The sequence below is a fragment of the Equus caballus genome, chromosome 1, assembly GCF_041296265.1.
Source record: "Equus caballus isolate H_3958 breed thoroughbred chromosome 1, TB-T2T, whole genome shotgun sequence".
Classification (NCBI taxonomy): domain Eukaryota; kingdom Metazoa; phylum Chordata; class Mammalia; order Perissodactyla; family Equidae; genus Equus; species Equus caballus.
In genome coordinates this window covers 88,834,599-88,852,465 of record NC_091684.1, presented here as the reverse complement: position 1 = coordinate 88,852,465, position 17,867 = coordinate 88,834,599, and the positions used below count along the sequence as shown (strand labels likewise).

At 42.2% G+C, this 17,867-nt stretch overlaps 1 protein-coding gene and 1 long non-coding RNA gene across 2 annotated transcripts in view; one reads left to right on the top strand and one right to left on the bottom strand.

Moving 5' to 3' along the window:
* Nucleotides 1-17,867, top strand: part of SLC35F3 (solute carrier family 35 member F3) — a 369,534-nt gene that overhangs the window by 64,860 nt on the left and 286,807 nt on the right. The window lies entirely within an intron of this gene.
* Nucleotides 7,727-8,811, bottom strand: LOC138923744 (uncharacterized). The gene is made up of 2 exons (XR_011437813.1): nt 8,234-8,811; nt 7,727-8,105 (listed from the first exon to the last, which is right to left on the bottom strand). It is a non-coding gene; the product is annotated as an uncharacterized lncRNA (long non-coding RNA).

Here is a 17,867-nt window from a genome sequence, read left to right as displayed (position 1 = left end):
CCAAGATCTGAGAGAGCAGGTGATGACCAGGAACAGGTGTGAGTGGAGCAGCTGGGGCTGGGGTGGGGCTTCCTGCAGCCCTCCAGGTGGCTTTGCATCTTCCCCTGCTCCTGCTGGAGGCTGATTTTTATTCCCTGGTAAGGAAATACATAAAAAGCAAGAAGGAAACCACAGAACTGTGTTTTTCTTCACCTCTGAAATCAAATCCCCCCCCCCCAACTTTATCTCTACTGCTCAGCAATCAGAAAGTGCATTTCAAATTTTTAGCCATGATAAGACGTGTTATATTAAGATAAAAAATTTGGCAGAAGCATAGTCAAGCCAAAAGAAGTACTGTTTCTTTCTTGTATCACCTAATCCTTAAATGCACTTGGGAACAAGTGTCCTGTTACAGGGGTAAGGTGATAATTTCATTTAGAACAGAATTGGATTTATGCATGATATCCCTCATACAAATTTAATGTTTGAAAATTGAGTAGTTTCAACAAACATCTACAATCTAATTGTTTGTTCACTCCCTCTGTAGAAGCATAGCAAGCTTCAAGAGTATAACATTTGAAAAACTTTGACTTCGATGTGCTCTGTTTAACTTTTGTCCCTTCTCTTACAGATAGAATTACTCCCAGCTTGTCCTCTCTTATCTGCCTCCTTATTTACGTACAACATCCAAGGTTGCTGACTTCGTACTGCCCTTGCTAGCAATCCTCACCAACTACCTCCTTTCAAAACCAGTTCATCAACAGAATTGAAGAGAGTCTACATGCAGCATACGTAGCTTCAAATGAAAGTGAAAACCCCCACTGGTTTCTTCACTGTGATAAGCAATATACAGGCCCATTTCTCTCAGTTGAAATTTTAGAAGCAAATAAAAGACCCCCAGGAACTGGAATATCTAAGCGTGTGTGGGTTGGCTTTAGATTTGGAATTAGTGCTTCCTGAACTGAAATAAGACCACGTGGCCTGACCCAGGGCACGGCATAATCACGACTATGACAGAAAGTTCAGGAAGTAGGGTGACCCTACTCAAAGAGTGTGGCTTGCTCCTCACTGTTGCCCCAGTGCACCCTGTGTTGTCCTTCCTCTACCTTTGCTCGGGCTATTTACCCCTCTCTGCTGTCATCAAGAGAAGTTACAGCAGGATCAGGGTCAGGGGTCCTTGGTGGCAGTGACATATTGTTTTTTCCTGTCATTGAGGGTTTGAAAAGCTACATGACTCTTTCCTCTTGTGCCCCTCAGCTCACCACACTGTGGACAGTCCTATCTATGTCACCGCTCCCTCTCTGTTGATTTGGTCCGAAAACGTAAGAAGAGCAGCACATATTTTGAAAAGTGTAAAATGCCATATGAAAGACTATTAATGATGCTGATGCTCCTGGTGTGAGGTCCCCTCCATGGAACTTGAAGGGTAAGAAGAGTTCACTGTCAATTCATCAAAGCTCCCTTCCTAGGAAATCAATGAGACCCCTCAATGACATAGTACATCATGTCTTCTGATTCCAGATGAGCCTCTCCCTCTCGGAAACAATACCATTTGCCAAACAGCACACAGTATGACTTACAGAGAAACACTGACCTGAGGAGACTTTTCATGCATTTCTAGCTATTTGTGCTCCCTGGGGATTCTTTCTATTATGCAAGTTCACTATTGCATAAATTATGCAGTTGTGTTTGCTTTTATCTGATCTTCCTACAATGATCGAATCTGTATTGGAAGAATCCGTCAGCTACTTCCAAACTTAGAAAGATGGAGGATTGATTTGTCTTTTTTTTTTTTTTAATATTTCATGTGGGTGTGCAACACTTCTGTGACCATTAAGAAAAATTCCACTTTGATTCTTGGACTCTCTTGAGACCCACACGGGTCCTTCTCCTCTAGTTCTTATTACAATCACTTGGTACCCCGTGTAAGTTAAGGAGGATATCTTTTCAGCACAGCCTTTCATCAATCTGCCTCCCTTTAGACATTCTGGGGTGCTTTATGGAGACTTTTTAAATGGTCATGTTGGATAATTCTCTAAGCTAAACTCATATATAAAAATATAAGGTAGAGAATATTGGAACCACAGCTGCCCACCAATCCATGTGTGGGCGCAGACCCAGAGCTGTCCTCTGAGAAGGTGCTTGATCCGGCCTTTCAGAAACTCCTCGCAGGGGTGGATGGACTTTTAATCAGACAAATGTTCTTGGTATGCCTTTTAAATCTCTTCCTTTTCAGTATACCCAGTGGTTAAGGATGCAGTTCTGGAGCCAGACCGTGCAGTTAAAATTCTGCTTTCACTGCTTCCTAACTGTGCAACCTTCAGCAAGTTCCTTAGGATCTCTAAACCTTAGTATCCTGGCTTAAAAGTGGCTGGTACAATAATAGTGCTTATCTAATAGCGTTTTGGGGGTAGAAAATGAGTTAATTTATGTAAAGTGCTTTAAACACAATATATGTGCGGTATATGTGAGCTATTATTCTTTCATTCTGGCCTTAATGTTCTTTTTGTTTTTCTTTTAATTTGGTTTTTATTTTTATCAAAAGAATACATGTATCTTTTTAAAAATTTAAGTCGTTCTTTGGGGATTATAATGTTTTACCCAACTTCTCTCTTCCCCAATTTCCCACTTATGAGAGGCTGCCACTTTCAGCTCTTATCTTTTTCCTGTTAATTACTTCTATTCTGAATATTTTTCCAGTTTTTAAAATGACTGTTTAATTTCCAAATATAGAAAGTGAGGATTAACTCTCATACACTCTCTACCTTCCCTAGATATTCGGTCAATATCTAGACTTTGTATTAGCTTGGCTGTAATATATGTATGTCCGAGCCATCTTGGGTAATATGGGTATATTTCCTTTCTTGTTTAACTTGTTTCCCTTGAAGTTTATCATTGAATCACTTTAACAGGTGCTTATTTTTTATGTACATATTATCAGCAAAGTCACACTCTCCAACAGATGTGAAAATCTCCTCTTTATGCGTTCAAACATCTAGAGCATCTATTTGTTTTACTTTTTTCCTGGAGCCCTCTGTTGCTCCAATCTGAACTGATACTCTCTAGGCCTCTTGGGATTTTCCTTCATCATCATTGCTGTCATCACTGTCTTCATCGTTGTCATCATCATCATCCTCCTCCCAAGAATTCCCTTTATTTCTCTTCTGTATTAGATCCTGGTTTCCTGATCTCATTTTTGTCTTTCTTTGTTTTCTCCCTTCTTTTGTTGAACCTCATCCTTCAGTGGCTTCTTGAGAAATCCTGTAAGGTTGCTGGAATTTTTGTGAACTTGTATGTATGAAGACTGCCTTTCTACGAACCTCTTCTTGACTAAAAGATTTGCTAACTATGGAATTCTAAGTAGAAAACCATTTTCCCTCTGAATGCTGAAGGCATTCTCCATTGTATTGCAGTTGGATTATAGTGTTGCTGTCGAGAAGTCTGAAGCTCTTCTGACCACCCATCTTTCCATTTTCATCTCCCTTTTCTCTCTGGAAGCTTTTAGGATGTAACTTTTGTCTGATATTATGACTTGCTTGTGAGACTTTTAAAGTTATTTTTGATGGCTACCTGGTGGAATCTTACAATCTGAAAACTCGTGTTCTTTCACATTTGGGAAATACTTTAATAGTCTTTCTTTGATAATTTCTTCCCCTTCAGTTTTCCCGCTTTCCTCTTTTTGGGCTACCCATTCCTCAGATGTGGGATTTCCTGGATGAATCTTGTAATTGTCTCACACTTTATCTCTTATTTTCCAAATGACTATCTTTTGGGGAGATTTCTCCAAATTTATCTTTTAACATTTCCATTAATTTCTTTCCTCCTGGTATCATATTTTAATTTTAAAGAGCACTTTTATATTGTTCTTTCAGTTTCCTCCCATCTCTCAAAGTCTCGAAGGTTAATAATTATAAAAGTCATTTTTAAGGGTTTTTTCTGCTCCCTGCATTGGTCCTATTTCTTCCAAATTCCTTTCTTTGTTGCTTTGATTTGGTCTGTGTCTTTAATGTTAGAATTTTTCATCTAATGTCTGATGATTTTTGCCTTCATTCATATTTAAGACAAAGGTGTAAAAAGGCTATGTGGGAGCTCCGAATGAGTGGGTTGGATTTATCAAATGGCAAGCTGCACTTTAAGGTCACTGGCTGGGGATCTGGTGGTTCATTGAAGGACTCCGAACTGTTAGTAACTGGAAATGCTATCTCTTGTTCGAGTGAGTTTCTCCAGAAAGCAGTCATCCAGTTCTTTCCCTGAAAAATATGGATCTGGCTGCTACTTTTTCAGGGAAATGAGTGGAGAAGGAGGCCGAACAGGGTCTTACCATTGGGTATGTAAACTTGAATTTAATTCCTCACTTTCAGTTAAGCACACTGTACATGGCATCCCGGAGTTCTTGCCTGGCTACACAATGCTCTGGAGTCTAACTGCGTCTTATACAGACTTTCTACCAATTCCTTTGTTTTCTACCCCATCTGCACCCTTGCCTTCAGAAGCACCTGGTGCTAATAATGACTGAACTCTCCAGGGGTCATGTCACTCAAACTTGCTTGCTGGCTTACTTCCCTCCCTACACACACTCTCTCCATCCTCCACCTCAGGCAGGCATTCAGCTTTCTTTGGTCTCCTAAGTCATTTATCCATCTCTCTTTCTGCTTCTAAAATTATGTGGACTCTCTTGAGTGTTATGGATTTCTCTCCTATTCTCTCTGTCCTTGTGGAGTTTTGCCCTTTTTATCTCTTTACTATCATTTCAGTGAAATTTCCAGAGAAATTGAGGTAAAAATGGGTTTACTCTGCCAAGCCTTATCAAAAGTTTCTCCTTAATTTTCAAGGAGAATTTCAACTTGGCTGTTTGCCTGGTGATTGCAAAGCAGGGCAGTAGGGTTGATGGGGAGGCAGTAGGACATGGTGGTCTGGGGCAGTGGTCTCCAAGAATGGAAATCCTATCCCAGGGCGTGAAGGAGATGACCCACTGGCATTAGGGAGATATTAGATTTCCGTTTATATTTTTAATCTATAACGTAAAAAGAATTTAAGCTTAACTAATGCTGTTAATATTATAAACTTCATGCTTGATATTGGTTTGATGCAATGCCAAGATGATCATGGATTGCACAGGGTACACAGAGGAGTGTGGGGCAGGTCCATCCACAGCATGGCAAGGTGGACACTGGGGCCTCATTCATTCCCTTTTCCCTTTGGTAGTGCTAAAAGTTATGGATCTGGCTAATTTTATAAAAACAAGACTGAAATAGCATGTTTCCTTCACCTTATTAATGAGATAGAGAATTTCTTTGAAAACGTCTTGTTCCACACTGAGATTCTCTGGTTATCTTCTAACAAAGTACTTAGGAAGGTTGTTGAACTTAAGGATGTTCTATGTTTGTGTTTTTCTTTTACAAAAAGGCAAGCTCTATCAATCGTGACTTTCTCTGTGACAGCAAGGACTGAGACCAAATATTACAAACACACACTATCTAATTAAGGCAAAGATGATGTTTTAACAATGAGTGAGAAAATAATATATTTTAAAATGGAACTGATGGTCTATAGCAAGCATTTTGAAACTAAATGTTTCTAAATGTTTCTGGTATTCTGTAAATATTTTTGTTGAAAACGTTGTGTTGCATATTAAACTCATACCTACATACTTTAAAAAACAACCTTGGAAACAAATTCTCTAACCAGTTTAAAGATATTCCAAATGAAGAGTTTCAGTAGGTTTTGGGCCCATTTGTGAAAAATATAAAAATATCTTACCTTTCGATTAGTTTGCAACTGAGTTCAAGGAAAATAGAAATTTTCTGGCTGGATTGTAACAAAATATTTCCCTAATTGGTGGGTAAGATTGAAAAGTGAATATCATTATTTAATAAGACCAAAAATATGCTGCATTTTTATCACCATATCTTTGTATAATATGTTTTTTGGTTGTGAGTGCCTAAGTGTCAAAGTAAATTTAACTTGTGATCAGATCTTGGATCACTGTGTCATAAAGTAGTAAACTAAGATTTAAAAAAAATAATGGTATATTCACAATGTTAATGACAGTAAAAGATTCTACTTATAGTAAATAAAGTAAAAAATTCAAATATAGTTTATTTCATCTTCAGCTCTCTCAGCCTTTAGAAAATGTAGTCAATAATATTGTAATAACTTTGTATGGTGACAGATGGTGACTGGACTTACCATGGTGATCCTTTTGTAATGTATATAAATATCGAATAACTATGGTATACACCTGAGACTAATAGGATATTGTTTGTCAATTATACTTCAATAAAAAATGAAAATAAGTTAAAAAATAAAATATGTGTATTTTATCAGTTTTATAATGGACATCATAGTATTCATTCTTTAATGTAGATAATTTTTTTAAAAGTGATATACATATACTGAGAGTATACGCTCAAATTTTATTTTTAGTGTTAGGGGTGTTTAAACTAAATAAAAAATGAAGACTAAATAAAAAAGTGAGCTTAAAGCCAAGGATTTAGAGGAAACTGACGTGGATTCAAATCTCAACTCTGCTACTTATTAGCCATGTGAACATCGGGAAATTAACATCCAGTTTTCTGTTTCCTTAACCAAAACAATATATGCACAAGATATTGCAGTGTTTAATTAAATGCCTAGAAAATAGTAACTGCTCAATAACTGGCATCTACTAATAATTATGAAATGATGATGGTGATGAGGTTTGTAGCGATGATGATATGGCATGTGGACTTGCCCGTGTGTGGTAAAACTGAACATCTCTATTCCAGGTCCTTTCCAGAGCTAGTATCTGGAACTCCCTGATGCCCCTCTTTTATCAAAAGCGGAGTTGTGGTAAATTCTGTGGATCTCCTACAGAGAGATGGCAAACACTGGATTGAGTCTGCCTTTCATGCGTGCACCCTCATGGGTTACTGTGTCCTGCTTTCTTGTGAACAGAACCCTGTCATGGCCTTAGAATCTCCAGGGAGTCACTATAGTGATCTTATGAGTTGGAACCTGGTTGCCAACTCTGACCCAAGGAGTGTTCAGTTCCTCCTTCCTTCTTGGGTTGCTGTCTCCCATCAGAAGGCTGTGGACTTTGCCACACCATTCAGCCTCCTCATAAATAGACTATCTTTAAGGAAAAGTTGTGCTGATTTGTTTTTTGCTTATAGAGTTTATGAATCTTTTAACTAATTATACTTTTCTTCTTTGCTCTGGCTACCAGGAAGCTCAACAACTAATGTAAGCTATATTTTACAACCCTACAGGAACCTTTCTGCAGTGCATTTGGAAGACTGAATCTTGCCTGCAGCTACTTGAAAAAAATTATTATTATTTATTTTCCCTTTGCCCTAATTCCTTTATTTATTTAATTTTATATTACTGTATTATGTATTTTTATGAAGTATCTCAAAATTTTTTTTGGAACCAGGTTGAATAAAATAAAAATGTAAACCTGGTAATTCTCCCAACATAAAGAAATATGACTTCTCTTCCTTTTAAGTGTTTAATGGCTAATTGCTAAAGCTTCCATTGTGCTGATAAGAACTCGGAATTTTGTGGAGAGTAAATGAAGGGATTTGTAAAGACGGTGGGAGAACAGAAGTGGATACTTGAGCCGCATGATGGTGAGTGACCATCCCGACACAGGCGGCCAGGGTGCTCTTTGGATAGGAATGTGAGAGGACTGATCTGGGGGCAGAGGGCAGAAGGGACCGCTCCTTCACTCACTTCCCTCAAGATTGTTTGCTCCATCACAGTCAAATCAGTAAAGAATAGTTTATTTGGTCTAGGAGCCCATTTTGACAACCTAGTTATGCACCTCTTCTTACAAGAGTTCATCTAGGTGGATGCCATAGCGGGGCCGCGGATTACAAGAGCATCTTAGAAAACAGGGCATCAGGAGTGGGACGGAGGGCAGGGGAGAGAAGACAGAAAGGGAAAGTGAGAGCGTGGCTTCTCCAGGGCCCCGTGGAAATCCCTGAGAGCCATGTCCCGCAGGTGCTTGCTCTCTGTACTGTAGAAGCTTCCACTAATACATTTTGTCATTCGAATGCAGTTGACATGCCTGTGCCTTGTCTGATGCGTCATTTGCTATTCACATGGGGAGCTCTTAGCTCATCAAAGCCTGCAACAAACTTCAACTGAAAGAAAAAGAAAATCCAAAGGGTACAATTGATCATATCACCAAACCCACCAAATGTGTTTCTATAACTCTCGGTGAGCACAACTTGATCAGTCTTTCCGGACCAGTGGGAGAAGGCAGACTCACCCTTGGAAGAGGAATAAATGTGTTGAATTTGAAGATCTTCTGTCTTTAACCTTGTGAGGACTTGCTTTGAAGCCCCAGCCCACTAGCTCTAAGGCCTGGGTTTGTTTATAGTAGATTGATCAAAAATCTCTTCTAAATCTGAAAGGCAGACTGTAATGGATTTTTCCCATGCAAATCGCCATTCTGACTTAATCATAGAGATTAAGACTAAGAGGCCCTTTGAGAGGTTCTCTACTCTAATTCCGTCATTTTACAGGTACCGTTAAATGACTTGTCTAGGATTGCACGGCTCAGCTGGGGCAGAGTGGAGAGCAGAGCCAGCCTTTTGAAGTCTAGTCCAGGGTTTATTCTCAACAACACATTGCCTCCTGCCCAGCTCTGCTCCTGGGCCCTGAGTCAGCGTGGAGTTCGTCTGCACTGGGGATTCTGCATCTGCTCTCAGCTTAGCTGATACCTGAGGAATGATTAGTGGTTCTGCCGAAACCCGTGGTCCCTAATTGTACCTCTCAGGAAGCATAGATGACTCAGCTGCCCGACCTGCCGCCTGCTAAAGTGATTCAGAGTGAAGCATTTGGAACATTTTCATTGTGTGAAAGACTGTCAGTTGCCTGGTTACCAGAGTGACAAATAGAAAGTAATTGTGCCTCCGTGTGGCCGTGGGGGAAGGGTATTTAATTGTCACCGTGAAGTCTGAGAAGTGGAGTCAAAGGCCACGTCCCTCACAGATGTGAAACATTTGTTACTTTCAGTGGATTTGTCTTGCCACAGTGTCAGCCCCTGTCCACACCACCATGCAGAGACAGCCAGTGGAGAAGTTAGTAGTAATAATATTGCTAATAACGATAGACAGACTTTTATGAGCCCTTTCTAGGAACCAGGCATGGTGCTAAGTGCATGATCTTTGACACTTTTTAAGAACATTTTGAGGCATGTACTCTTACCATCCCCACTTTGCAGATGAGAAAACTGAGAATGAGGAAGGTTATCCAAGGTGGCAGACCTCATAAGAAGTAGAGTAAGGGTTTATACTCAGGTTGCTGTGACTCCAGAGTGCAAGCTCTTAACCACAGCACTCTTCAGCCTCTCTACAAATATAGCAGAATGTGGTGTATCAGTTACTCCTCCTGGAGAAGCACATGGCCGGTTTCTGAAACCACTGCGCCCTGGTTAATTTGGGATCCAGAATGGAAGCGATCTGCCTTTCTCCTTCTTGGCTTTCATTTGAAGAGCCTGCTCAGCCGAAGGGAATTCATCAGGCTTCTTTATCCTTCTTTCTTCTCCTCCCACAATGCCATCCAGCACTTTAGGGGAATTAAATGATGTGGTTGGAGCCCAGGTTCAACCTCTAACCCCTGTGTGACTCGGGAAGGCAGTGTCCTGGGCCTCAATTTCCTCATCTGTAAAATGGAAGACTTTGGAAGAGGTGGTTTCTAAGGTTCTTCTAACTCTTAAAAAAAAATCCCCCAAATTGCGGCTGGCCTGTGGCTGAGTGGTTAAGTTTGCATGCTCTGCTTCGGCGGCCCCGGATTTCGCTGGTTCAGATCCCGGGTGCAGATCTAGGACTGCTCATCCAGCCATGCTGAGGCAGTGTCTCACATGCCGCAACTAGAGGGACCTACAATTAGAATATACAGCTATGTATTGGGGGGCTTTGGGGAGAAGAAGAAGAAGAAGGAAAAAAAAGAAGATTGGCAACAGATGTTAGCTCAGGTGTCAATCTTTAAAAAAAAAAAAAATCCCTCAAATATAAAAGTATGTTCTGCGCTATTGGGAAGAAGGCAGGCTCTGGAGAGAGCTCACCTGGGTCTGAGTCCCTGCACCTTCACTTTCTAGTGGTGTGTTCTTGTGCAAATTCCTTACTCTCTACAAACCTCAGATGTCATATTTCTAAAAATAGAATGGTCTACCTCAGAGTCATTGAGAGGATTAAACAAGCTAATGTGTGTAAAATGCTTAGTTAGCACAGTATCAGCCACATGGCAAATGCCCAATAAATATTAGCCATTATCATCATCACTATCATCATCATTATTAATGGGTGATATGGGATAAAAATTAGTCTAGAACTCAATACTAAGAATATATCTAAAACGTACCCATATACACGTTTTTTTTCACCTTGGACAAAGCCAGATATAGAGATACAGGGGTTCAGGGAGTAAGGATTTGCAACCAGTGTTTCTAAGAGTGGAGAATGATCTGGTGAGGAGACGAGGGAATCAGGCAGGGAGTAACAGTGCGCGGTAAAGCTGTGGGAACAGGAGGGTGGGAGCCCCTGATGAGCTGGATGAACCCGGGCCTGGCTGGCGCAGCAGCCTGCGTATACATGGGAGGGCCATTTATTTTAAATGAAGTGTCAAGTGTGCCTGGATTCGCCACTTGTGTTGAGACTGATTGTGGACCTTTGATGGGGATGCTGCTTTGGTCTGTGATAAAATCAGCCAGGCAGTCACCATCTGAGTTGCTCTTAAATACTTTCTGATGCCCTGAGGGTGGAGGCTTTTCTTTGACGAGTCTCAGGGTACCAACAACCGAAGAGAAGGGGAAGATAAAGCTTCCCTGCTGAGCCCTGGTAAACAGCACATGTGTAACAGCAGGGAACTGCAGCCCTCTGCTCACGAGGTCACCAGGTTCCGAAGTCCATGAGTCGTGGGACGGGCCTTGTCTGTGACTGCATCCCTCCCGTAGCAAGGAGCAAGGCTGTAATGCAGGGGCCAGCGCTGGCGGACGGGACTGGTGCCTCCGCTGAGTCCAGCATCTGCAGCCTCCTGGTAAACCCCCATTGCTGCACATTTTTCTGGCATTTCTTTCTGGGTGCTTTAGGAATAGCATAGCCTGAGAGAAGAGGAAGGCAAACGAAGTTTTCCTTACCCGCGCTCCATTCTGAATGCCTGCACAGAGTTTTCAGCCGGACTAAATCGAATTGTCTTCACCTGTGGGCATTTAATTGTCATCGTTGAGCAGATGGAGCTTTTTATCAATGTGTACACACACACACACACACACACACACGTGCACACACACGCACACTCTAGTACTCAGCCCATCTAGTGTCAATTTGGAAGGATAGTCAATTCAGTGAGGAAGGGTGAGCCAAGAGAGATCCTCAGGGAAGATAAGGACTTGGGGGAATTTGTGGGCTCCTGCCACACTCATGCTGGTTGTGCAGACATGTGCCACCACAAGGCTTTTGGAATGGGGTTTGACCCAGTATGGGGCAACCCTGCACCCCCGGCTCACCGGTCTAAGCGCCACTGCCTTCCCGGGTTGTGGTTCTGCTGTTCCTGGTCGTGATTGTTGCCTAAACTTTTGGGGCTTCAGGATTCTTTTGTTCAGTGAAATTTAAAGGCTGTACATTTTAACATATAAACTTACGGAACACTGTATAAAGTTAGGCTTACACAGAATAAGACCAATACTTCTGTTTGGTTACTTAGCTTCTCAGTGATTCCATTCCTAGGGAAGCCTGGGGGGTTGTATAAAGAACCAGGGCACATTTTTTGTGATTCTCTATTTTTGCCACTGAGGAAGGACGGGATGCCACCCTATGTAAAGCGCTCTGACCATTTGCTGCAAAGTTCTGTTAAGCATTTGCTGTGAATGAGGTGCTGAGTGAGGCACACTGCATCCGAAGATGAGACAGATAATGGCATAGCGGGGTAAAGTGCTGCCAGGGCAGAGGAACGTGTTTATAGCCTCTCTCCTGACTTCTACATGGGGATGACTTTTGCCAAGACCCGTGTCCTTCCAATGCCTCTTGTGACTGGCATCTGAGACCCACCAGCCCCCCTCCCTTTTGTTATATTCCTGGAATAAAAGATGGTCCCTGCCTTCAAGGGGCTCACAGTCTAGTGGGCAGACAAATGGCATCAAAATAGCAATTGTTACATAGAACTATAATTTAAAAGCTCCGATATCAGTCTGGTCCTATCAGGAGACAGAAACCACACAGGGATTTAAACAGGGCAGTTTAATATAGAAATTATTAAGCTGTGATGCAAATGGAACTGTAAGATGTAAGAAAACTGCACAGGGTACCCGAGGGCTGAGGGGGAGAATCCAAGGAAGGATGAACTAGGATAGAGATCCCCTCCCCAAGCCTGAAGGGCATACCTCATCAGAGAAGGTTTGGCTGCAGCCCCCTGGTGGCAGAGAAGCTTGCTGGTTTGCCAGGGCTAGGGGTGGTCCACAGTCGTTGGCCGAGCAAGAAGCAACCCTCCAGGGCACAGGCAAGCTAGAGCTTGCACGGGTGTGCAGAGGAAGTGAAGGTACCAGGTTGGGCGGAAGGCGGGAATACCCAGTATGTGTGCTGGGAGAGCCTCAGGAGACAGACCTCCTGGATGGAGGCAGACAGGCACAGGAAGTCTGGGCACTGGTGCAGGCAGGTCTGTGCAGAAAGGTCTGCAGGAAGGAAATCACCAGGCTGGGCCAGGGCCACCAGGTTGCAGACAGACCTCGTGTTCTGGGGTATGCCTGGGACGACAGGGCACCTCGCCCCTCCATGTCCTCACGGCCACACTGCTGACCAACAGTGCAGCCCTGGAATCAGGGAGAGAAGTCCTTTCTTCCTGCGGGGTCTCTTAGCACCCTCTACTGAGAAAACTTAACCTTGTGCTCACTGCACCAGAGAAATATTTAAATGAATTCATCCTGTCCATTGTCACAGAGCCAAGTGAAGGAGCTCAATTTGGAGCTGAGAGACAATAACTGGCATAGCTCTCTGCAGGTTAATTCCAGGGATAGCTGTGCAGTGACATTGGAGTGGAACCTTGAAGAATTCACTGGGCGCATTCTCCAGTCCTCTTCACCTTTGCTTTCCTTGCCTGGTCTGCTCTCCTTTCCGACTTTCAACCATCTCCACTCTGAGTTGTGTGATTGCTGCAGAAGGGCAGAGAGCTGCACTGTCTCTGTGGCCTTTGCAGACCCTGCAGTGGACGGTCTCTAATGTAATTGTCCTGCCGTCCTACAGCCTAATATGCTTCAGTGGGCCCCACAGGGTAAGGGGCCAGATGTGTAGGGGAGTATTTAAGATCACCAGTGACTCAGCCGCCAGCTACCTCTGCGGTAGCTTGCAGCACACCCACCTCTGCTTTGCCTCAAGGCCAACTCACTGCTTTGGGGTTTCCCAGAACACCGTGCTGCTTCACACTTCTAATCTTTGTCTTGCTGTTTGTTGCCACTTGATTTGTCTTTCATGATTCATGTTAGTGTCTCCTCTCCCCCACTTTAAGCCTTGCTTTATCCTCCTACCCTCACCACGAAGCTCCCCCTCCTTTCTGTCCTGTGTGCGCACGATTCCTTCTTCCACCATCATCCACATTCTTTTCTTTTCTCTTTTTCTGTGCTCCTTCACTTCCTTCTTTTATTTTGAGAAATATAATAGTTTGAGTTGGGGATGGATAACTGCTGACATGCTCATATTTGCTTTAAGTCAGTTTTTAATTAAAAAACTAATGCTTTATGGATAGATATGCATATCCATAAACAACATATACTGTTATTCTGTCTTTAAATTTTAATATATCCCAGTATAAACATTGTTTTGCAATCTTATTTTTCCCTCCATATTTTGACTTTGTGATTTACCCATGTTGACATGTGTAGTTCTGGTCCCGTCATTTAAGCTGCTCTGTAGTATTCTGTGCTATGAATACCCCACATTCAGTTATCCTCCCACTGCAGTAGTTTCCCGTGCCTTGTAGATTTTGGATAACTATGTTTTGTCATATGTGTTGCAAATATGAAACATCTAATTATAATTAATATAGCTCTTCTTCCTCTACCAGGCTGTAAACTCCTTCAGGGCAAAAATGATGTTTGACTTTGCTTTGTGTCCCCCACACTTAGTCTCATACCTGATGGAGAACAGATGCAAAACAGCCATTTGCTGAAATAGTGGAACGTAACTGGGGTGGAATGTGGAGGAATCTTCGGAGGAGATGCTATGCCTGACTAGAGCAGTGACTTTCTACTTAGGAAAGTATTTCCCCAGGAAATATAGAGCAGTGCTGTCTAAAGGAACTTTCTGCGGTGATGAAAGTGTTCCATATCTTTACTGTCCAGGTCCGCAACCAGGAGTCACACGTGACTACTGGGCACTTAAGATGTGGCTAGTTTTACTGAGAAACTGAATTTTAAGTTGCATTTAATTTTAATTTAAATAGCTACACATGGCTAGTGTCTACTGTATCCAACAGTTTTAGAGACAGGATTTAGAGGAACATCTAATCACAGAAAGGCAAATACTACACGGTATCTTTTATGTGTGGAATCTAAAAATATTGAACTCATAAAAGCAGAGAGTGGTTGGGGAGACGTTGGTCAAAGGGTGCAAAGTGTCAGTCCAGCAGGACAAATAAGTTCTGAAATCTGATATACAGCATGGTGACTATAGTTAATAATACTGTATTGTATACTTGAAATTTGCTGAGAGTAGGTCTTAAGGGTTCTCATGACACACACAAAAAGGTGGTAACTATACGAGATGATGAAAATGGTAATTAACTTGGTTGTGATAATCATTTCACAATGTATGCATACAAAAGAATGTCACATTCTACATCTTAAATATATACAATTTTTATTTGTCAATTATATCTCAGTAAAGCTGGAAAAATAAATAAATAAAATGAAAAAGAAACGCCTAGTATCTGCTGATAGTGGAAAATACAGTGCTTCTTGTTGGGGTGTCCTTAAATGACCATTTTGCTACTTATGAATGATGAGCAATTGAACAAATATTTAGCAAGTATGAGCCTACTGGGTGCCAGACAGTTTCTTCATCTAGAGAATGGGCCCCTGTGGTGTCTGCTTTCTAGGATTATGGATACAGTTAAGTAAGATAATTAGGCAAAGCCTTTTAGCCTGGTGCTCACTAAAGATGGCAGCTATCAGTCTTCTCATTGTTCCATTATTACCACATAGTAGGCAGTAGAGATTTGGGTATGCCTTACAGTTCCTGGCCTCAAGTCTGGGGAGAGAAGACAGAGGGGGTGGATGCAACCCACGGGACCCCCTTTATCTGAACTGTGTTCCTAGACAAGTTGGGGTGATTCCACTTTTTCCACTCTGAGTCCTGTTTACCCACTGACTTAGGGTGTGAACTGCAGGATATTTTAGCACCAATTCTGGATGATCATTCATGACACAGATTCTGAACACTCTTACTCTTCTTGGCCTTCTTTTTCAAAGATTTCAGGACTCGTCACCCTGTGTTCATCTCTCGCCTGCCCCCATCCGTCCATTAAGCATAATTCGGGAGCACTTTCCCCAGAGCAGCTATGATCATGTTCTTTCACTACACCTCACCCTCCAGGAGCTCCTTCCTTCTTAGAGCCCGGAGCCTAGGTTCCTTACACTGGTGCTTGGTGCCATCCCAACCTTGTCTCTGCTATTCCGTATGCGGATTCTGCTCTCTAGCTCAGCAAGTCAGTTTGCTGACCTCTCAGCACAGCCTTAGTGTTCCTGCATTGTGTCTTGGCTTGTTCTGCTTCTTGTCTGCAGCGTCTGCTCTGCTGAGGCTGCCACGTCTCCCATCACTCCTGCCTACTGAGACCCTGTCCGCCAGCACCCAGCTCAGAGGCTGCCTCTGCCCTGCAGGTGCCCGAGACCTCCTGTGCTCTTCTCCTGTGCTGTTCTTATCTCCATTCGTGTGTGTACTGCCTCACAGTGTTTTTATTTACATACCTTTCCTTTCCAGACTTTAAAATCCACGCAGACAAGGTTAGTGTCTTTATCTCTCTGTGTCCCTCACAGCATCTCTATACCAGACACTGGCAGATGCTAAAGATTAGTTGAAATGGATGAATAAATTAATGAAAATATTTCAACATTTAGGATATGATTCCTCTTTTAAATAAGAGTCCTTTTATAATGAGAATAACCCCTATATACTCACACACAATGTGACAGTTTTCCTAGCAAAGCCCTTTGTTTATAAAAGCACAAAATATATCCTCTTAATCACAAAAACTCTCGTCTCTAGGTAACTAGGATATTTAAAGATTTAAAAGTGAATATGAATGCTCACAGTGAATGGCAGAGGTTCTAACTCAGCAAAAAATCCATGTATGTAAATAGGAGAGATCATGGGCTGCTTTCCATTTCTTTGGTGAAAAACAGCTTCCTATTCTTGATTTAATAAGCAGATATATAGTTAATTAGGATTGCAGTCCAACTCAGAAGGTAAAGATGCAATTTAAGTCTTTGCCTTTCCCTTTGATTTCCTTTAGATTTAGGTTTGGTGTGTTATTAATATGAAAACAGCCTACCTTTGTTCCCAATTTTAGGCAATGGCAGGAGCCATATTGCTGGTTAGCAGGGCTATCTGAAATTGGCAGTGTACTTATTGACATCCTGATGTCATAAACAATTATTAAGAAAGACGTGGGAACACCCATCACATCAAACAGGAGATGCTTCTGTAAGCCATTGCTGTGTCTGAGGAATGCTATTGATTTCTGGATTAAACTGCAAAAGCAACTGTTGAGTGCCCCTCTGTGACCAAAAATGGTAATGGAACAGAAGCTGAGAAGGGTCTGAATTCACTGCAAATGGAAATTTAAAAATCCAACTGTTTCTGAGTTTTATCGTGGAAAAGTGAAGTAGCACATTATCTAGCTTATAAATGAAGCTTCGAAGTTGGACCTTTGTCCGAGCCTGTGGGGGACGGGCCAGAGTGGCTGAGGACTTGTCAGGGATGCTAATTTCTTTATTCACGGTGAGCTCTGCTTCCTCCGGCTGTTGATGCTGTAATTGGCATCAAGGGAGGATGGCTGCTACTATTTGACAGTGAGGATGACATTCCCCTCCAGGGCTGATGCTTTCATTTAGGAAGAGACAAAGAGAAGGAACAATTCGTAAGCCAGGAGACGGGAGCCCAGAGAACTCGATCCTTGCAGAAGTTCCCTTCTTGAAAATAGAGCCCAGACTGGCGAGTTGGGCCCTAAAATCTGTGTGGCCACGTGACAAAGCCCTGGATAAAACCACTTTCTTTTGAAGATGTTGCCTGCGGTTGGCCTGCGGGATCAAGATGAGCAGCAAGGGAGAAATCTGCCAACCTCAAAGTGTTTGCACTTTCAGAGACTTAATCATGCTTTGTGACATGTCAAGACCTTATGTGAGTTCGGGAACATTTTTCTTAATGTAGAAGGGAAGGCTAGTAATGCAGGTGGCATCTCTGTTCTCGAACACCACTTGATAAACAAGCAATACTTACTGAATAAGCTCTGGAAAACATAGAACAGGCAGTAGTACATTCTGTTCATTTATTCATGCCTCAAATGTTGGAAATTGGATTTCCAATATTAAATGAATGGCTTTTGTCATAGTTGTTGCCAGTCCTGCTATTGAAGGTTTTCATTTGTATTGTGCTTTGTAAGAATCCAAGTGTTTTTACCTAAATAGTCCTTCTGTTTCCTCACAAACACCCTGGCAGGTAGACAGGGTGGGTACTGTTCCTATTTTATGCTCAAGAAAACTGAGGCTTACAGAGGCCGTCAGGAGTATGACTGATGTAGTAGGCACAGGGTTACCGTTGGTAGTCAATTTTTTGTAGGTCCTAAGGTTTAAGAGGTCTTTCTCTCATGTAGTGGAAAAGAAAACAGTTTAGCAAGCAAGATGGCAGAACTATAGA